At 36.5% G+C, this 18,078-nt stretch overlaps 1 protein-coding gene across 10 annotated transcripts in view; it reads right to left on the bottom strand.

Annotated features, from left to right (window-relative positions):
* The window catches only part of DENND4A (DENN domain containing 4A), a 143,865-nt gene that overhangs the window by 114,506 nt on the left and 11,281 nt on the right, over positions 1-18,078 (bottom strand). For all 10 annotated transcript variants that reach the window (XM_042988598.1, XM_042988597.1, XM_042988599.1 and 7 more), the window contains exon 2: positions 1,728-1,806. The gene's annotated coding sequence lies outside the window, so the exon portion shown is untranslated. The remainder of the gene's footprint in view (positions 1-1,727; positions 1,807-18,078) is intronic.

The raw sequence follows: 18,078 nt of genomic DNA, 5'->3' as shown, positions 1-18,078 counted from the left end.
CAAAACTAGGTAATTTGAGAGCTCCCTTTTGGACGATCATTAACCTTAGATTTATTGTAACAACAACAAAAAACTTAAGCTGGGAATAGACATTTATTAAGGGGATATTATTAAGGGGAAAGGATCTTATTACTCATCCTAGACTAATCCCTCATTTTAGAGTCAAAGAAACTAAATACCTAGCTAGTTAGAGGCAGACAAGGCAAGAATTCAAGTTCTTTAATACAGTATTCTTTACTTGAGGATGATGCCTCCAATAATGGTCAGTAATAGTGACCCAGGGCACATCATAAGACATCTTACAATAAGGTGTTTTGTTTTTGTTTTTAATTTTTTTAATGTTTATTTTTATTTTTGAGAGACAGAGCATAAGCAGGGAGGGGCAGAGAGAGAGGGAGACACAGAATCCGAAGCAGGTTTCAGGCTTTGAGCTGTTGGCACAGAGCCTGATGCGGGGCTTGAACTCACAAACAACGAGATCATGACCTGAGCCGAAGTCGGACGCTTAACTGACTGAGCCACTCAGGCTCCCCCTAAGGTATTTTGTATCACTTGTTATTCGTCATCATTATGTGGTGAATATATGCCAAATTCTGGGTTTCTTTTAAATATATAATTTATTGTCAAATTGGTTTCCATACAACACCTAGTGCTCACCCCAACAGGTGCCCTCCTGAATGCCCATCGCCCACTTTCCTCTCACCCCCCCCCCCCATCAACCCTCAGTTTGTTCTCAGTATTTAAGAGTCTCTTATGGTTTGCCTCCTTCCCTCTCTGTAACTTTTTTTCCCCCCTTTACCTCCCCCATGGTCTTCTGTTAAGTTTCTCAGGATCCACATATGAGTGAAAACATATGGTATCTGTCTTTCTCTACCGACTTATTTTACTTAGCATAATACTCTCCAGTTCCATCTACGTTGCCACAAATGGCCAGATTTCATTCTTTCTCATTGCCACGTAGTATTCCATTGTTTATATAAACCACATCCTCGTTATCCATTCGTCAGTTGATGGACATTTAGGCTCTTTCCATAATTTGGCTATTGTTGAAAGTGCTACTATAAACATTGGGGTGCAAGTGCCCCTGTGCATCAGCACTCCTGTATCCTTTGGGTAAATTCCTAGCAGTGCTATTGTTGGGTCATACGATAGATCTATTTTTAATTTTTTGAGGAACCTCCACGCTGTTTTCCAGAGCGGCTGCACCAGTTTGCATTCTCACCAATAGGGAGAGAGGGTTCCCATTTCTCCACATCCTCTCCAGCATCTATAGTCTCCTGATTTGTTCATTTTAGCCACTCTGACCAGTGTGAGGTGGTATCTCAGTGTGGTTTTGATTTGTATTTCCCTGATGAGGAGTGACGTTGAGCATCTTTTCATGTGCCTGTTGGCCATCTGGATGTCTTCTTTGGAAAAGTGTCTATTCATGTCTTCTGCCCATTTCTTCACTGGATTATTTGTTTTTCGGGTGTGGAGTTCGGTGAGTTCTTTATAGATTTTGGATACTAGCCCTTTATCCAATATGTCATTTGCAAATATCTTTTCCCATTCTGTCAGTTGCCTTTTAGTTTTGTTGAATGTTTCCTTTGCATTATTGAAGTCTTTTATCTTGATGAGGTCCCAGACCAAATTCTGTTAAGTGACTGGTAAATTAACTATACAGTGTTCAACACAGAAAACAGCTAATAGAAACAAATGAAATGGGAAAAAAAAAAAAAACTACTTACACATTACTGAAGGTCTTTCTCTGAAAATGATGCCAAATCTCAATTTGTGAATTCTGCAAGCCTCAGAATTTGAGAAAGACTGTATTGAAAAGAATAAAAATTGAAGTTAAATTAATCCCATTGAAATATTTCCTCCTAAGATGCCCATAGATACTTAAAGTTCTGTTAATAATGATAATTTTCAAAGAAAACTATTGCATATATTATTTGCATATGCTTAAGACCCAATAAGTAATTTTCAAACACCAGCTCTTCCACAAACACCTTTCAGTCAAGAATAGCAACACACTTAAAAACCAAAAAAATCAGATAATGACAGACAGAAAATAAAAGAATAAATAATGACACAAAAGAGTAAATGTGTACAGGAGCAAGGAGTATAAGAAAGAAAAAAAATGCCTATTTCTGGGGCATAATGTATAGTATCTCACTCCTACAATAAAATATACATATTTAAGACAATTCATAGACTCAAGTAATTTCCATTAGCAAATTTCAAAGAAGTCAATACTTGAAAGTATTTCCCCTTTATTACAGATTTTTTTTTTTTTTTTTTTTTTTTTTTTTGGAGAGAGAGAGAGTGTGCAGGAGGGGCAGCAAGAGGGAGAGAGAAAAAATCCCAAGTAGGCTCTGCACTGGCAGAGTAGATGCAGGGCTCAAACTCACAAGCTGAGCTGAGATCAAGAGTCGGATGCTTAACCAACTGAGCCAGCCAGGTGCACCTGTTTTCTTAATTTCTATGATAGTTCATTATTAGTGTATGGAAACACAATAGATTTGTTATATTAACTTTATATCTTGCAACTTTACTGAATTCATACTCAGCGTGATATGTCAATGTACTTCCTGCAACTATATATGTTAAATTATCTTTCAGCACAGACGCCTATAAATTGCTATTATTTTTAGTGAAACCTTTTATTTTCAGATAATTATAGATTCACATTCAGTTGAAAGAAATAATAAAGATCTGACATATCTTTCATTCAGTTTCTCCCAATGACAATATCTTACAAAACTATAGTACAATATCACAGCTGGGATACTGCATTGATGAATTCACCTATCTTATTTTGATTTACTCAGTTTTACTTGTATTCATGTGGGTTTATGTGCGTATACATGGTTCTATGTAGTTTTATCACATCCGCAGCTTCATGTATTATCATGCACGGTTAAGACAGAACAGTTCTATCACAAGGATTCCTAGTGTTGACCTTTCATAAGTATGCCCACCTTCCTCCCACTCCCCTCAACCACCATCCTTAACCCCTGTGGAGTCGTATATTTTTTACTGGAGAGCACATATATAGTCTATGAAAGGAAAAGATAATGTCTCCAAAAGCAATACCCCCTTACCAAGTAGGTGCAGAAACAAACCAAAGAAAACATGTAAGTATATACGGTGTGAAAGAGACTTGTTGGTCACATTTACTTAGCCATCTGGAACATTATATTTGAACATAATTATACAAACATAAATGCACAGACATATGAACACACACAAAAATATAAGAAAGACAGAGTGATCTCTACTAACATACAATGAAGACCAATCTTCTTAGTTCTAAGATAAATTTTCCTATTACGGATAAATTCTAGACTAGAATTGAGTGGACAATATAAAACAGTGCTACAGGACAACTACAACGGGGATTGCTAGGTGTATAAGAACATAAAAAGGAGACTTTTACTGTGTTCAGGTGCAACCCTGCCCTTCACCCAGATATTAGTTGGAACTAAGTAGCTGGTATTCCCTTGGGAATGTGGATCTGGTCTGGAGAGAACAGGAAGAGACTAGAAATTATTAAGTGTTAATGTACAGATACCTCTTGTCTCTCCAGACAGACTATAAACAATTCAAAGGCAGGAACCTTGTCTTTTATTTCCTTTGATTCTCTCATATAAATTAAAGTAGTTATAAACACATGATAGGTGTGTAAATATTTATTAAATGAATGAGGTCAGCACAGTAGAAAAAAATGGGAAAGTTAAGACACCACAGAATCATAGGATTTTATAGCCAGGAAAGGTCCTTAGAGATTTAGGTGCAATTCTTCTTTCTGTAACTGAATTGAGACATAAACGTTAAATCACTTGTCCAAGACTAAATACATTAATTTATGACTCAATTCTCATGACTTTTAATTTGGAGTTCTACTACATCATGCTTCAAGAATGGTAGAGAAGAAAGTAATTCCCTGGGGAGATCTAAGTGTTAACTAGTGAACATGGGCTTTGATGGACAAAAAAAAAATTAATAGGTAAGTGGGAGAAGTTAAGCTGGTTGACGAATATATGGCAAACAGCAGGTAAGAAAAGGAACAGTGACCAAAAACATGAGAAAAGGAAGAAAGGTGAACAATGAGATACAGCAAGAAAATAAAAAAGATGAGGAGGGAAAGGTATAAAAAGAATAACAGTTAAAAAGTGCAGAAATGGGAAGGAGAAAAGTAGGAAATGGTTAAAAGGGATGAAGTGGGAGCCTGGCTGGCTCAGTCCACGGAGCATGAGACTCTTGATCTCAGGGTTGTGACTTCAAACCCTACACTGGGTGTAGAGATTACTTAAAGATAAAATCTTGGGGCGCCTGGGTGGCTCAGTCGGTTAAGCGGCCGACTTCGGCTCAGGTCATGATCTTACGATCCGTGGGTTCGAGCCCTGCGTCGGGCTGTGCTGAAAGCTCAGAGCCTGGAGCCTGTTTTGGATTCTGTGTCTCCCTCTCTCTGACCCTTCCCCATTCATGCTCTGTCTCTCTCTGTCTCAAAAATAAATAAATGTTAAAAAAAAAAATAAAAAAAAAAAAAGATAAAATCTTAAAAAAAATAAATAAATAAAGGGATGAGGAAATGTTATCTGGAGAATTTGTAATGTTATTTGCATTCTTTTAACATAGAGAAATTATGAAATTTACCACTCCTAGAGTGAAATTAGATTCCATATAAACTAATGGTGACAACAAATACCAACTCCCAATCCTGTACTGAAAATCTGCTCATATTCACCACTGTGTATGAAATGCAAATATATGGTACACACCAGTCTAGAGTGAAAGGGAAGTCTGGTTTTAAATTTTGTCTCTTGCACCATCTTTTTTTTTACTTAATTTCCCATATGCATACCACTCCCACATCTCAAAGTTCTTGCTTCCTCTTTAAATTATCATAAGTGTTTTTTAAGCTAGTGTCTGAAGTGAACTGTTGCCTCCATTGGAATATTCCCAAAAGTTTCTCTCAAACAATACAGTATCTGGTTTTCCTTCTCTATTTTCAGAGCCATACACAAGCTATTTGAAACAGTACTCACTGGCATGATTAAAAATACATTTATATAAAACAAGCAATCTAAAATTCAGCTATATAAATATATAATAAAACTGAAATCAATTGAATAAAATATCACTTTTCTTTTAAATTTTAATGTTTATTTTTCAGAGATAGAGAGCACTAGTGGGGGAGGGGCAAAGAGAGAGAGACACACAGAATTCGAAGCAGGCTCCAGGCTCTGAGCTGTGTGCACAGAGCCCTACGTGAGGCTTGAACTCCTGAACTGTGAGATCATGACCTGAGTGAAAGTCGAATGCTTAACCAACTGAACCACCCAGGTGTCCCCAAAATAATCACTTTTCTTAAAAAGTAGACATGTAAGATTTACAGTTTTGTCATCTGATTAATGTTGAGCATTTCGACTTATTTCATCTTACCACCTATTTAAATATACTTTAAGGGTACCTGGGTGGCTCAATTGGTTAAGTGTCCAACTTCAGCTCAGGTCATGATCTCATGGTTCATGATTTTGAGCCCTGAGTTCATCAGGCTCTCTGCTGTCAGCACGGAGCACACTTTGGACCCGCTGTTCCCCTTCTCTCTGCAATTTCCCCTGCTCATTCTCTCAATCTCTCTCTCTCAATAAATAAATATACTTCAAAAAAATAATAATAAATATACTTTAAACGCCTTTTTAAAAATCCTTTTTTACTTTCCCTCACAAACTATAATAATACATTTATTTGTTAATAACACCTAAAGAGGACTTCTGAGAATTAATACTTGAAAACAACTTTGAGAATTCTGTTATTCTTCTAATTAATAATGATTAATATGATTTGTTAAATTGTAGGACTTACTAGATGATCAATGACTATAACAAACAATTCATACACGAAGAAACCCAAATACTAAAACACATGGAAGAACTGTTAGCCTTGCAAATAATTAAAGAAATTAAACTTTGAGGTATTACATCATATCCAGTAAATTAACAAATATGAATAAAAAACATTAAATCCAGTGCTGATAGTACTGAGAGGGAAATAAACACACTTAAAAATTATTGATGGCACTGAATTAGAATAATTTTTCTGAAAAGTAATCCAGCAAGAACTTAAAACTAATTATACTCTTATCAACTAATTCAATTTTGGTGAAATCATCTCAAGAAAATATTTTAATTTTTTTTAACGTTTATTTATTTTTAAGAGAGAGAGAGACAGAATCTGAAGCAGGCTCCAGGCTCTGAGCTGTCAGCACAGAGCCCAACACGGGGCTCGAACTCACAAACCGCAAGATCATGACCAGAACTGGGGTTGGACGCTTAACCAACTGAGCCACACAGACACCCCTCAAGAAAATATTAAAAAAAAAAAAAAATCAATCTGTTGGCTTGGATTTACAACTGTATGTCTTTAAAGACTCAGAATTTAAAAGGACCTTAAAAATCTTTTGATTCAACCTCATCATTTTGTTGGAGGAAATTAAAGTATAGAAAGGACTTGCCCAAAATAGCACTGCTCCATCAGTAGCAGAGCAGGACCTGAAACTCCTTATCCTAGATCTCTTGATACTGTAGTTGACCCTTGAACAATGCAGGGATTAGGGGTATCAGTGCCCCATGCAGCTGAAAATCTGCATGTAACTTCTGAGTCCCCAAAATTTAACTACTAATAGCCTACTGTTGACCAGAAGCCTTACCAATAACATAAAGTCAATTAACACATATTTTGTATGTTATATGTGTTATATACTGTATTCTTAAGATAAGCTAGGGAAAAGAAAATGTTCCTAAGAAAATCATAAGGGAAAATACATTTACAGTGCTGTACTTTAAAAATCTACAATAAATAGACCTGCACAGTTCAAACTGGTGTTCAAGGGTCAACTGCATACATATGCCATGTAGACTATTCCAGAGAAGCCGGAAAAAATGACCCAGAATTGACAAGGGTAAGCAGATCAACTTAGTGAGGCTATATGACACATTGTTCTTTCTAAACATCCTGATGGCCAGAACCAGTCCTAGACAAAGGGTATCTTCTATCCTTTAAAATCCCTTAACAAATTTTCAGTAATCAAACCAACCTCCACGATTTTCCCCTTCTTCTTATTCCCATGAAAATGTATTAGTCCCACTGACTGCTCCCCACTTTTAAATTTATATCACCAACCATGACTTGCCATTGAGACCCAAAATGCCTACTTGATAACTCTACCTGTATATCTAATAGCCAAAACTAAACTATTTCTTTGGTAAAGCTCCATCATTAGACCCAAACACACTTCTCTCACACATGCACACACTTATACTGTATAAATTCACCAGGAAGGGGATCAATTTGAACATGGAATGTTGCCTATACATATTATCAGTCATAGGAGCTGATATTCTGAAGGTAGTATGAACTCCAGGAAAGAAAAAATAAACACTGCAGGAGTACAAGGGGGGAGGGGGGAGGGGAAAGGCCAAAACCAGAACAACCTATCCCAGAGGAAACAGAATTTATGGTCCAGACCAAACACATTTCTTAGATAAGCATAACAAACATATTCAGGAAACTAAAGTAGGATATTAGGAAAATAATAATGAATAATGAAGAACCAACTATAGATACTGTGTGTTAAAAATATAATAACTGAAATTATTATATACAAGTTAAATAACAAAATGGATACAGTCAAAAATAAAATCAGTAAGTAGATGATCAAAATGAGGCATTAGGAAGGCGTAATAAATGGAAAAAATATATTATAAAAGTTTTAAAATATGGAGGCTTAAGAGAATGAGAAGACAACCCACAGACGGGGAGAAGTATTTGCAAAAGATATATCTGATATAGGACTGTTATCCAAAATATATAAAGAATCCCCGAAACTCAACAATAAGAAAACGAACCACCTGATTAAAAAATGAGCAAAAGACCTGAATAGACACCTTACCAAAGAAGATATACAGAAGACAAGTAAGCATATGAAAAGACATTCCACATCATATGTCTTAGAAACTCAAAGAAAATAACAATGAGATATCACCGCACCCCTATTAGAATAGCCAAAATCCAGGACACTGACAACACCTAATGATGGCAAAGATGTGGGGAAGCAGGAACTCTCATTCACTGCTGGTGGGAATGCAAGATGGTACATACAGTCACTTTGGAAGACAGTTTGGCCGTTTCTTACAAAACTAGGCATAATTTTACCATATGATCCAACAATCACACTTTTAGGCATTTACTCATATGAGCTGAAAACATGTTCACACCAGCTTTATGTGAGTACAAGGGAGGGGGACAACTCGGAAGAACTAAGATATCTGTCAGTAGGTGAACAGGTAAACTGTGGTGCAACCAAACAATGGAATATTACTTCTAAAAAGAAATGAGCTATCAAGCCACTGAAAGGACACAGAAGAACTTTACATGCATATTACTAAGTGAAAAAAAAAAATCAATCTGAAAAGGCTACATACCATATGATTCCAACTATAGGACATTCTGGAAAAGGCAAAATTTGGAAATAGTAAAAAATCGGGGCTTGCCAAGTGGTTAGAGAGGTGGGGTTAATAGGGTAAGCACAGAGGATTTTTAGGGAAGTAAAACTATTCTATATCTGTCACTACATATATATGTCATTATATGTTTGTCAAAATCCACAGAATGTACAACACAAAGAGTGAAGCCTAACGTAAATTTTGGACTTTGGGTGATAATGATATGTCAGTATAGGTTCAGAGATTGTAGTCCCACTCTGGTGTGGGATGTTGATTGTGGGGGAGGCTGTGTCTGTGTTGGGGAAGGAGTATATGGGAACTTTGTACTTTCTGCTCAAATTTGCTGTTAATTTAAAACTGCTCTAAAAATTAACATGTAATTGAAAAGAAAAAAATTAAAGAATTAGTTTTGAACCCCTCCCTTACGAAACGTGGAGGCTAGAAAAATTAGAGGCAACATCGAAATAACAGGTCTTTCAGAAGGTGAGAAAAAAAAAACAAATGGAGGTGAGGAAGTACTTAAAATAATGACCAATAATCAATAAGCCTTAAAAAACTGACAGACAAGAATGAATACAAATATGAATCCAAGGGTAACCGCCAGAAGAATAAAAATAGAATACATAACTTTTAAACTGCCACCAAAAATTTTATTTTTCTTTAGAAAATAGTAACAGAGAAAGAAGAAAGGAAAAGAAACTAGGGTAAACAGAAAATACAAAATAAAATGGCGGGAATAAATCCTAACATAATAGTAAAAGACAAAAAAATTTAGCATACTAAAGAAACTCGTAGAAAGCCCTCTTGCAGGTAACATGCCAGGGTTCTTACTGATCCTTGAACAAATCAGGCATGTTCCAGTCTCAGGAGCTTTTCTACCTGCTCTCTGTGTCTGGACTAGCCTTCCCTGATGCCAGCCCAGCCAGCCCATCCTCAGGCTGGGCCACCCTCTCAGTGACGCTTTCCATGACCACCCTATTTGAAATTTCAACCTCCCACATCCAACACCTCATATTCTCTTCCCCTGTTCTGATTTTCTCACCTTATTACTTTTCACTATCAAACATGTACATATACTCACTCATTTTATTATCTCATTGTCACTCCACAAGCCTGTAAGTTCAATGAAGGTAGGAAGTTTTTGGTTTTAGGAATTTTTTGGTTTTAGTCACTGCTCTATAACTCGTATCTAGAACAGTGCCTGAAGAATAGTGTGTGGCCAATATTTGTTGAAGCAATGAATAAACAAATTGAGTTGCCCATAAGTAAAGGAATAATTTTAAAATGTGGCAGATACCATGATTTGAATGCCATGTAGAAGTTAGGAGCAATTAAATAGATGTACACAGCCACACAAATAAATTTTTTTAATTTACTGAAGATAAGAGGAAACAGCAAGGAATATATACCAAAATATCATTTATATAAATTAAAAACATATATTCAAAACAGCACTGTAGTTTTCAAAACTAAATTCAGGATGATATGCTAAATATATTACAGTGGATATCTACAGGGGAAAGGGAATTCGAGTATGAAGGTGGAGCATATAAGAAGATAAAATGAAAGCAGGGCCCCCACGTAAGCACAGGCCAATGATGAAAGCGTACCATGAAATGAGAAATAATGATTAAATGAAGTCTCTATACCTGAGGCGCTCTTACCCTGCTTCCCTCAAAGAGAGAGACTTAACCACTGGTTTTAACAAAACTCAAATCACTGTGACCTTGAGAAGACTCATTTCAGTTCTGTGTAAGATGGAAAGCCCAACTGGAATGAGCTGAGGAGAAAAGAGGAGATGAGAAAGTACACATAACCTTTCGTAGGCATTTTGATGTGAAGGGAAGTTGGGAAGCAGAGTGATAATTGGCAGAAGACATGGAATCAGCAGATCTGTTTTTAAAAAGATGAATGAGGGGCGCCTGGGTGGCTCAGTCGGTTGAGTGTCCGACTTCGGCTCAGGTCACGATCTCGCGGTCCGCGAGTTCGAGCCCCGCGTCAGGCTCTGGGCTGACAGCTCAGAGCCTGGAGCCTGCTTCTGATTCTGTGTCTCCCTCTCTCTCTGCCCCTCCCCCGTTCATGCTCTGTCTCTCTCTGTCTCAAAAATAAATAAACGTTTAAAAAAAAAATTTAAAAAGATGAATGAAATTAAGGGGGGTTATGCCAACAGCAACTGTCCAGAGGGAGACAAAATGAAGACGAAGGAGAAAAAGAGGATGAGTATAAAAGCAAAAGCCTTGAGAAAGTGTGAGAAGATTGAATGTAAAGACAAAGTCTGATTATAGAGGCAAGGGCTTACCTCACTGTAAAAACAAGCTTATGTGTTTAACAATACTTTTTCTGAATATTCAGGCTTTGGTGAAGTAGCGTCTTAACATTTTTAAAGTCGTGACCCCTCTGAGAATCTGAGTAGTGTTAAGGATCTTCTCTTAAAATACATTGACATATTCAGATAAAACTTCATGACTTTAGGAGGATCACAGAGCCATGCTTCCCAAAGTAGTCCATACCCATGTCTGGTTTTTGTTCTTCACTCTTCAAATATAACATACATATAGAAAGGGCACAACTCCATGAATTTTCACAGAGTGAACGTACCACGTGTAATAAAGATCTCCCAGGTGAAGAAATGGAACATTACCAGTAACAGGAAGCCCTCCGTCCTCCTCCAATCTTCCCAAAAAAGAACCACTACCCCACTTTTAAGGCTAGATGAGTCTTGTCTGTTTCTGAACTTTATACAAACCAAACACAGAAGGATTCACACAGAATATATTCTTTTGGTCTAGCTTTTCTCATTCTACAGTATGTGTTTGAGATGCTCATACTCATATGCGTAGCAGTAGCTTGTTCGTTTTCATTTCTGTATAGTTTTTCATTTTGAGACTATAACACAGTTTTACTTATCCATTCTATTGTTAACAGACACTTGGCTTTGTTTCCAATGTTAGGCCATTATAAATAATTACAAAATCATGTATAAATTATTCTATATGTCTTTGATGTGCAAGTGTATGCATTAAAAAATACTTATGAATAAAACTGCTAGAATACAGTCTATGGTTATATTCAACTTTGGTACATAATGCCAAAATGTGTCCCAAGTAAGACCTTATATTGGATGGCTTAGAAATAAAAACTTTTTTCCACCAGCACAAATATTCCTCCGAGCTAAAATATTAGTTTGGGGGCGCCTGGGTGGCTCAGTCGGTTGAGCGTCTGACTTTGGCTCAGGTCATGATCTCACAGTTCATGAGTTGAAGCCCCGCATCGGGCTCTGTGCTGACAGCTCGGAGCCTGGAGCTTGCTTCGGATTCTGTGTCTCCTCCTCTCTCTGCCCCTTCCCCACTCATGCTGTCTCTCTCTGTCAAAAATGAATAAACGTTAAAAAAAATTTTTTTTTAAATATTAGTTTGGTGTTGTGTTTGCCTTAATTCATTGCTGAAGAAAACTATACAAAGACTATAAAAACAGGAGTTAAGTGCTCTGGAATCAGTTTGACAAGCTCAAATCCAGGCTCTATCCAGTGTCAGATGATGAGATAAGCAAGTAATTATGTGCTTTGGGTATTACAAAAAAGGGGAACCAAAAAATGTTTTAAATTTAATTCAAATAATTTTATTTGAATAATTTAACAATGCAGCATCATTTTAAAAAACACTTTGCTGATTTTGCTTATATTTTCCTTATTTTATGGTTTGGAATTTATTTTCTTGTGAATTACAGAAGTGGTACCATAATCACTTCAATGCTTGATGATGTAAATGTTTAAAGATAAGAAATTATGACTCTGATTCTCTCATTCATTCATCTAGTAAATATTTATTGAATGTTTACTGAAAAGGACACGTGTCAGTTTTATTTTTGACTGTCCACCATCTGAACTCCCTTTCAATGCTTAAAGAAATCTGCCACTGTGTGTGTCTTGAAAGGAAGTTGGGCCCTAGAATCAACCATGTAAGCCAAAAAGGCCAGAGAGTTGCTTCCCTATTTAGGGACCAGGTACACAGATTGGTCAATTAGATGCTTTCATGCAGAATTTTAATCTAGGCCTATAGCTGCTAAGACAGTTTAAAATTCATTTTTAGGGCAGTAACACACAACACACAGTGGCAGTGTCCAAGCAATGGCATCCCGTGTCCTGCAGGGGAGTCAATGCAGTCTTAAACAGGAAAAGGATAATTCTATGGCATGACTATGATTATGGCCTAGCCTGGAGGGTGGTTGGTTGTTTTCCCATTTGTTCCCAGAGACTGGTTCTCCAGGCTTCCAGTCATTTCTGTAAACTAATTAATATCCTTTCAATAAATAACTTTTCTTCTGCTTCAGCTAACCGGAATTGATTTCTGGTGTCTACAACCAAGAATGGTAACGCTCCATGTGCCATGCCCTGTACTAGGCACTGGGAACACAAAACAAATGATATGGCCCTGCTTTACAGGAGTTGATAGAGAAGGCAAGTAAACAGGCAATTACAATAAATGGTAAGTCTATAACAGGAATAATCACAGAAAGCACAAGAAGGACACACCGTTTAGGCTTGAGGAGTCAGAAAAGTAAGGGATGTCATCTAAATCTTGAAATATGACCAGGGTAATAGAGGAGAGATGGAAGGTCATTACAAACAAAAGGAGCAACAAGTAAAAGGCCTATAATCTCCCTGCTCATCACCTCCTTCCAACACAGTAGCAAAAGCATATTTGAAGGACAAAAATGACACAAGGCAGACCAAAGGGCTTGTGGAAGGGGATGAGAAAGTCATAATTTGTGACCTGGGTAACAACAGTCGTGTTATTGAGCCTGCTGTATGAAAATGAACCTCATGCCTGAAACACACCCACACCCACCACCACCGCTACTGCCCCCACCGCAAAGCTGGCCACAAGTACCTTCCTTTTCTCTATCGTTCTCACCTACCTCAGTCACTTCTCAGAACAGTCAACTAGGGAGTGCTGGGGTTTTGGGGGAGGGTTTGGTTGTTTGGTTGTTTCTCGGTGATGGGGGTGGTGTAGGAATCATGAATGAGTGGATAAAGGAATTGAAAACAGAAGTAAAGGTATTAATCAACAGATGAGAGTAGTGAAGCACAGGGCATTCTGCCAACTGCTTACACTAGTTTTGCTTAAAGGTAGGTACAAAAAAGGTAAGAAAAAACTGATGTATGTGTGTGTGTGCGCGCGCGCACTCTTCTAAAGTTATACAATTTCAGTGTTGACGCAGGTCGCTTTTAGAAATTTACCTTTTAAAATTATATTAGGCTTATACTATTTATATATTATAGGCTTACATATTATTTTCACTGTTTACTTTTATAAAAACTATGATCTTCCTCGGTTTTATAAGCTCTAGCATTTTCAGCCATCCATTGTATGGACATCTATGCTTGAACAGGAAAAAAAATCACCATAAAATAAAATAACAAACCAACCAAACCACTCTAAGAAAAATTTGATAAAGCAAGCTGAAAGCAAGGATCCGTGACATGTCATTCTCAAAAGTGACATCAAAGTTTTAGAACAAAGTGATTTGAATATTCTAAAATCTATAATTCTCCTTTGAAGAAAGCAGTATTCACTACCATGTGAAGGATATGAAAAAATAAGTCATTTCAGTTTCACAAATTGAATGGTGCAAAAATACACTTCAGTCATATCAAACCTCACACCACCTTTACAAATTTATTTCTTTTAAAAAAAATTTTTGTTAAGTTATTATTATTTTTTAAGTAGGCTTCATGCCCAGCATGGAGCCCAATGCAGGGCTTAAACTCACAACCCTGAGATCAAGGCCAGAGCTGAGATCAAGAATGGACGCTTAATCGACTGAGCCACCCATGCAGGCGCCCCTCAAATTAATTTCTTTCTGCCAGAATGCCCCTGTTAAAATGGCCAGCCTCTGCATAGTATTTGAGACCTGCTCTTTGAAGCCTTCCCTAACCTTTTTCTCCAGAAGAGAGTTATTCTCTCCTCTTATGCTTCAAAAGCACCCTGTACATATCTCTATTATGATTATCACATGAATACTGTAACTGCTTCTTTGCAACTAGATTAGGAATTCTTTGAAAGTAGGCAATGTTACATCTCTATCTCTGTAAATATGTTTCAGCAGTCTCTAGCAGAGAACAGGCAGTCAGCAAATTCTTGTTGAAGAGAGACGGACATGATGTATTCATAATGATATTAATATAAGGTTATTTGTGTTCATGAAAAAGCATGACTCAAACTTCAAATTCTGTACGCGGAAGCTAAAAAATCAGCTCCCTTGGTTTTTATTTGAGAAAGGGAGAGATTTTTACAGCTTTCAAAATAATCACCTATGGATTGGGGATGAAATAGTTTTGTTATATTGCCAATGAGTGAGTGGTCTCTTTTTTATTTCAAAAAAATGCCAATTGCACTTCACATTACTTAGTATTCCTTTGTAATCACCACCTTCACACTAACATACTTACCTTCTAAGAGTTATATTCCCTGCATCTCCTCCCCAACCATAAAAATGGGGCCTGATATGTTTTATGAAACCTTGGTTTCATCCGCCATAGCTGACTCGACTAGACATAAACACTTGCTTCAGACTGGATTTTCTCCCAGAGGGTTAGAATAGGGTCACAGAACCATGAGTGAATGTATGACTTTATGAGTTGGAGGACTTGTTCAGCTATGCCCAGTAGTAAAAAGCAAAATGCAGATAGAGAAAAATGAACCGGGTAAGTAGAGAGAGGCAGAGAGATCATGCTGCCCCAGGGTGGTGAGAAAATGGCTACCTAAGTTACCGAGGAGTTTCTGGCTCCCAGTTCCCCTCCCCTTCACGAAGCCTGTCTGTACTTTCATCTTCAAGGCACTGTGACATCCCCAGGATCCTTGCTATTAATATTAATTCCTCTTTTTTTTTTTTTAAGTACAGTGGTTTGAATTTTATTTCTGTTACAAACAAAAGAAATTTGATTTTAAAAACCTCAAAAAAGAAGAGGTCAACTAGAAATATAAAAATGTCAGTTAATCATAGGAGGGAAGAGAAAGGCTTGTTAAAAAATGGCTGTTACATTGGTATCTTCAGGCATTCTTCAGCATAAGAAAATGAAAACTATTCACCAACCATAACAGGTTCTAACAGCAGCCTATACATCCAATTTTAGCACAGTTGTGAGTCAGTATGAATAAAATTCTATTTCAAAGTACAGGGAAAAAAAAAAAAACAAAGATTAAGGGACAGGGAATATTTTAGAGACTATTAGAACAAAAATTTTTTTAAAGAAAAATAATACTGCTTACTACAATTTTGACCACAGAGTAGATGAGTTATATCTTCTCATAGCCAGTCCTATGTAATAAAGCCTAAATATCATCATGTAGTTTTCCCCATCCATCTAAACCTATTTCTCTGAAAAAACATACTACTTCAGAGTCCTCAACTAAAATACTTAGTGGTAGATGACAGTAACCTTTAAAAAAAAAAAAAAAAAGGAATCATTTCACAATTTCACAACAGTACTGCCATTATGGCATTGGCTTTTTATTTATTTATTTTATTTATTTATTTATTTTTTTGGCATTGGCTTTTTAAACAAGACTGTTATACTAGGTTTTTCATGTTTCTTTGATATTAGCTCATTAGTAAAAAGTTCTTTGGCAAATCAGACTTTAAAAAAAAACAACACACAACTAGTTTCTTCAGTAATAATTTTCAAATGGATAGTGGAGAACAATGAATAGCAGTACCTTGTACTATTCTTAAGTTCAAAACATAACTTTTTAAAGAAAAACTGACTAGTTTCACATAATCAAAATTGAGCAAGACTGGGAAAATCTACAAATGTAACGGCAAGTTCGGAGATAAGAACAAACAAAACAAACAGTACTTCTATCAAATTCACCAAGATTATATAGACAGTTGTGGCATTCGGAAAAAAAAATGAGAGACAAACTTAGGGTAAAAGGAAAAGTTCTGAAAAATTTAACAGTGATTGCCATAAAAAAGATTTAAAGCAAACAAGTCTCAAGTCTCAATTCTTTACAATAATAGAAAGCAGCAGAGGTGTCAATAGTTTTTAATGATTTTTATTGCTTCTAGAATTTTTGTTGAAATTACATTTGATTATGAGTACTTCATATTCCATGAACTTATTTTAAACCAAATACCGAAGGGATACTGTGCAGGTTTGACCCCATAGTTGAGAAGTTTTCCAATTACCCAATTGTGCCCCCTTGTTCAATCTTTGTCCACAACATGCTTCAGTTCATCTCCAAAATTAATAAAAAGCCCAATCTTACACACCTTAATCCTTAACAGGAAAGGCTGGTTAAATGCTATAGTACAGGCTATATGAATACTAAGAGTAAATAAAGGGCATTGCTAGAGTTTAAACAGTGTGATTAATAAGAAAAGTGTGCTAAACTTAAGTATCCATCTATAGAAGAATTGATAAGAAAGATGTGTGTGTGTGTGTGTGTGTGTGTGTGTGTGTGTGTGTATAAACATTATGTAGCCATAAAAAAGGATGAGATTTTGCCATTTGTGACAAACATGGATAAACCTAGAGGATATTTTGCTAAGTGATGTAAGTCAGACTGAGAAAAACAAATACCATATGATTTCACTCATAAGTGGAATCTAAGAAAACATAAATACATAAGTAAATAAATTTTAAAAAAGCAGAATCAGACCTATAAATACAGAGAACAAACTTGTGTTTGCCAGAGGCATGAGAGTGGGGGATGGGCAAAATGTGTGAAGGGGAGAAGGAGATACAGGCTTCCAATTATGGAATGAATAAGTCACGGGAATAAAAGGCACAGCACAGTGAATAAAATCAATGCTATTGTAATAGTGTTGTTTGGTGACACATGTAGCTACACTTAAGGTGAGCAGAGCATAATATAGAAGTCAAATCACTGTTGTACACTCAAAACTAATGTAAAGTTGTGTGTTAAGTATACTCAAAATTTGTTTTTAAGTGTGGTGAAATTTAAATAATTAAGTAAAATTAAGAAATACTAATCCTCATTAATGCCGACTTCAAATTTGTAATAAAACACCAAATATTGGAGCTACTATAAAGACTAATGGTCAACTTGCCATGACAGTCTCAAAAGCTAGTAATGCATCTTTCATTTAAAAACCCACAATTAGTTGCTTTGTTCATTCATTTGCTAATTCCAGGTTGGTGAGGAGACACAGATATATAAGTTAAACATCCTGGGGCTCCTGGGTGGCTCAGTCAGTTAAGTGTTCAACTTCGGCTCAGATCATGATCTCACAGCTTGGGAGTTTGAGCCCTGCATAGGGCTCTGTGCTGACAGCTCAGAGCCTGAAGCCTGCTTCGGATTCTGTGTCTCCCTCTCTCTCTGCCCCTCCCCTGCTTAAGTGTGCGTGCGCACACTCTCTCTCTCTGTCTCTCAAATATAAATAAACGTTAAAAAAATTTTTTTAAATATAGCAACAGGAGCTATAAAGAGTATCTACTGAATATTTACTGAGTGCCAGACACTGTTCTGAGTGCTTACTTGAATTAACAGATTTAAGTTTCACAATAATCTTAGGAAGAATTCACTATTCCCATTTTACCAGGGAAGAAATGGAGGTACAG

Source organism: Panthera tigris, chromosome B3 (genome assembly GCF_018350195.1).
Source record: "Panthera tigris isolate Pti1 chromosome B3, P.tigris_Pti1_mat1.1, whole genome shotgun sequence".
NCBI classification, from domain to species: domain Eukaryota; kingdom Metazoa; phylum Chordata; class Mammalia; order Carnivora; family Felidae; genus Panthera; species Panthera tigris.
Note: the sequence above shows the minus strand (reverse complement) of the source record. Positions and strands in the feature narration are given on the sequence as shown.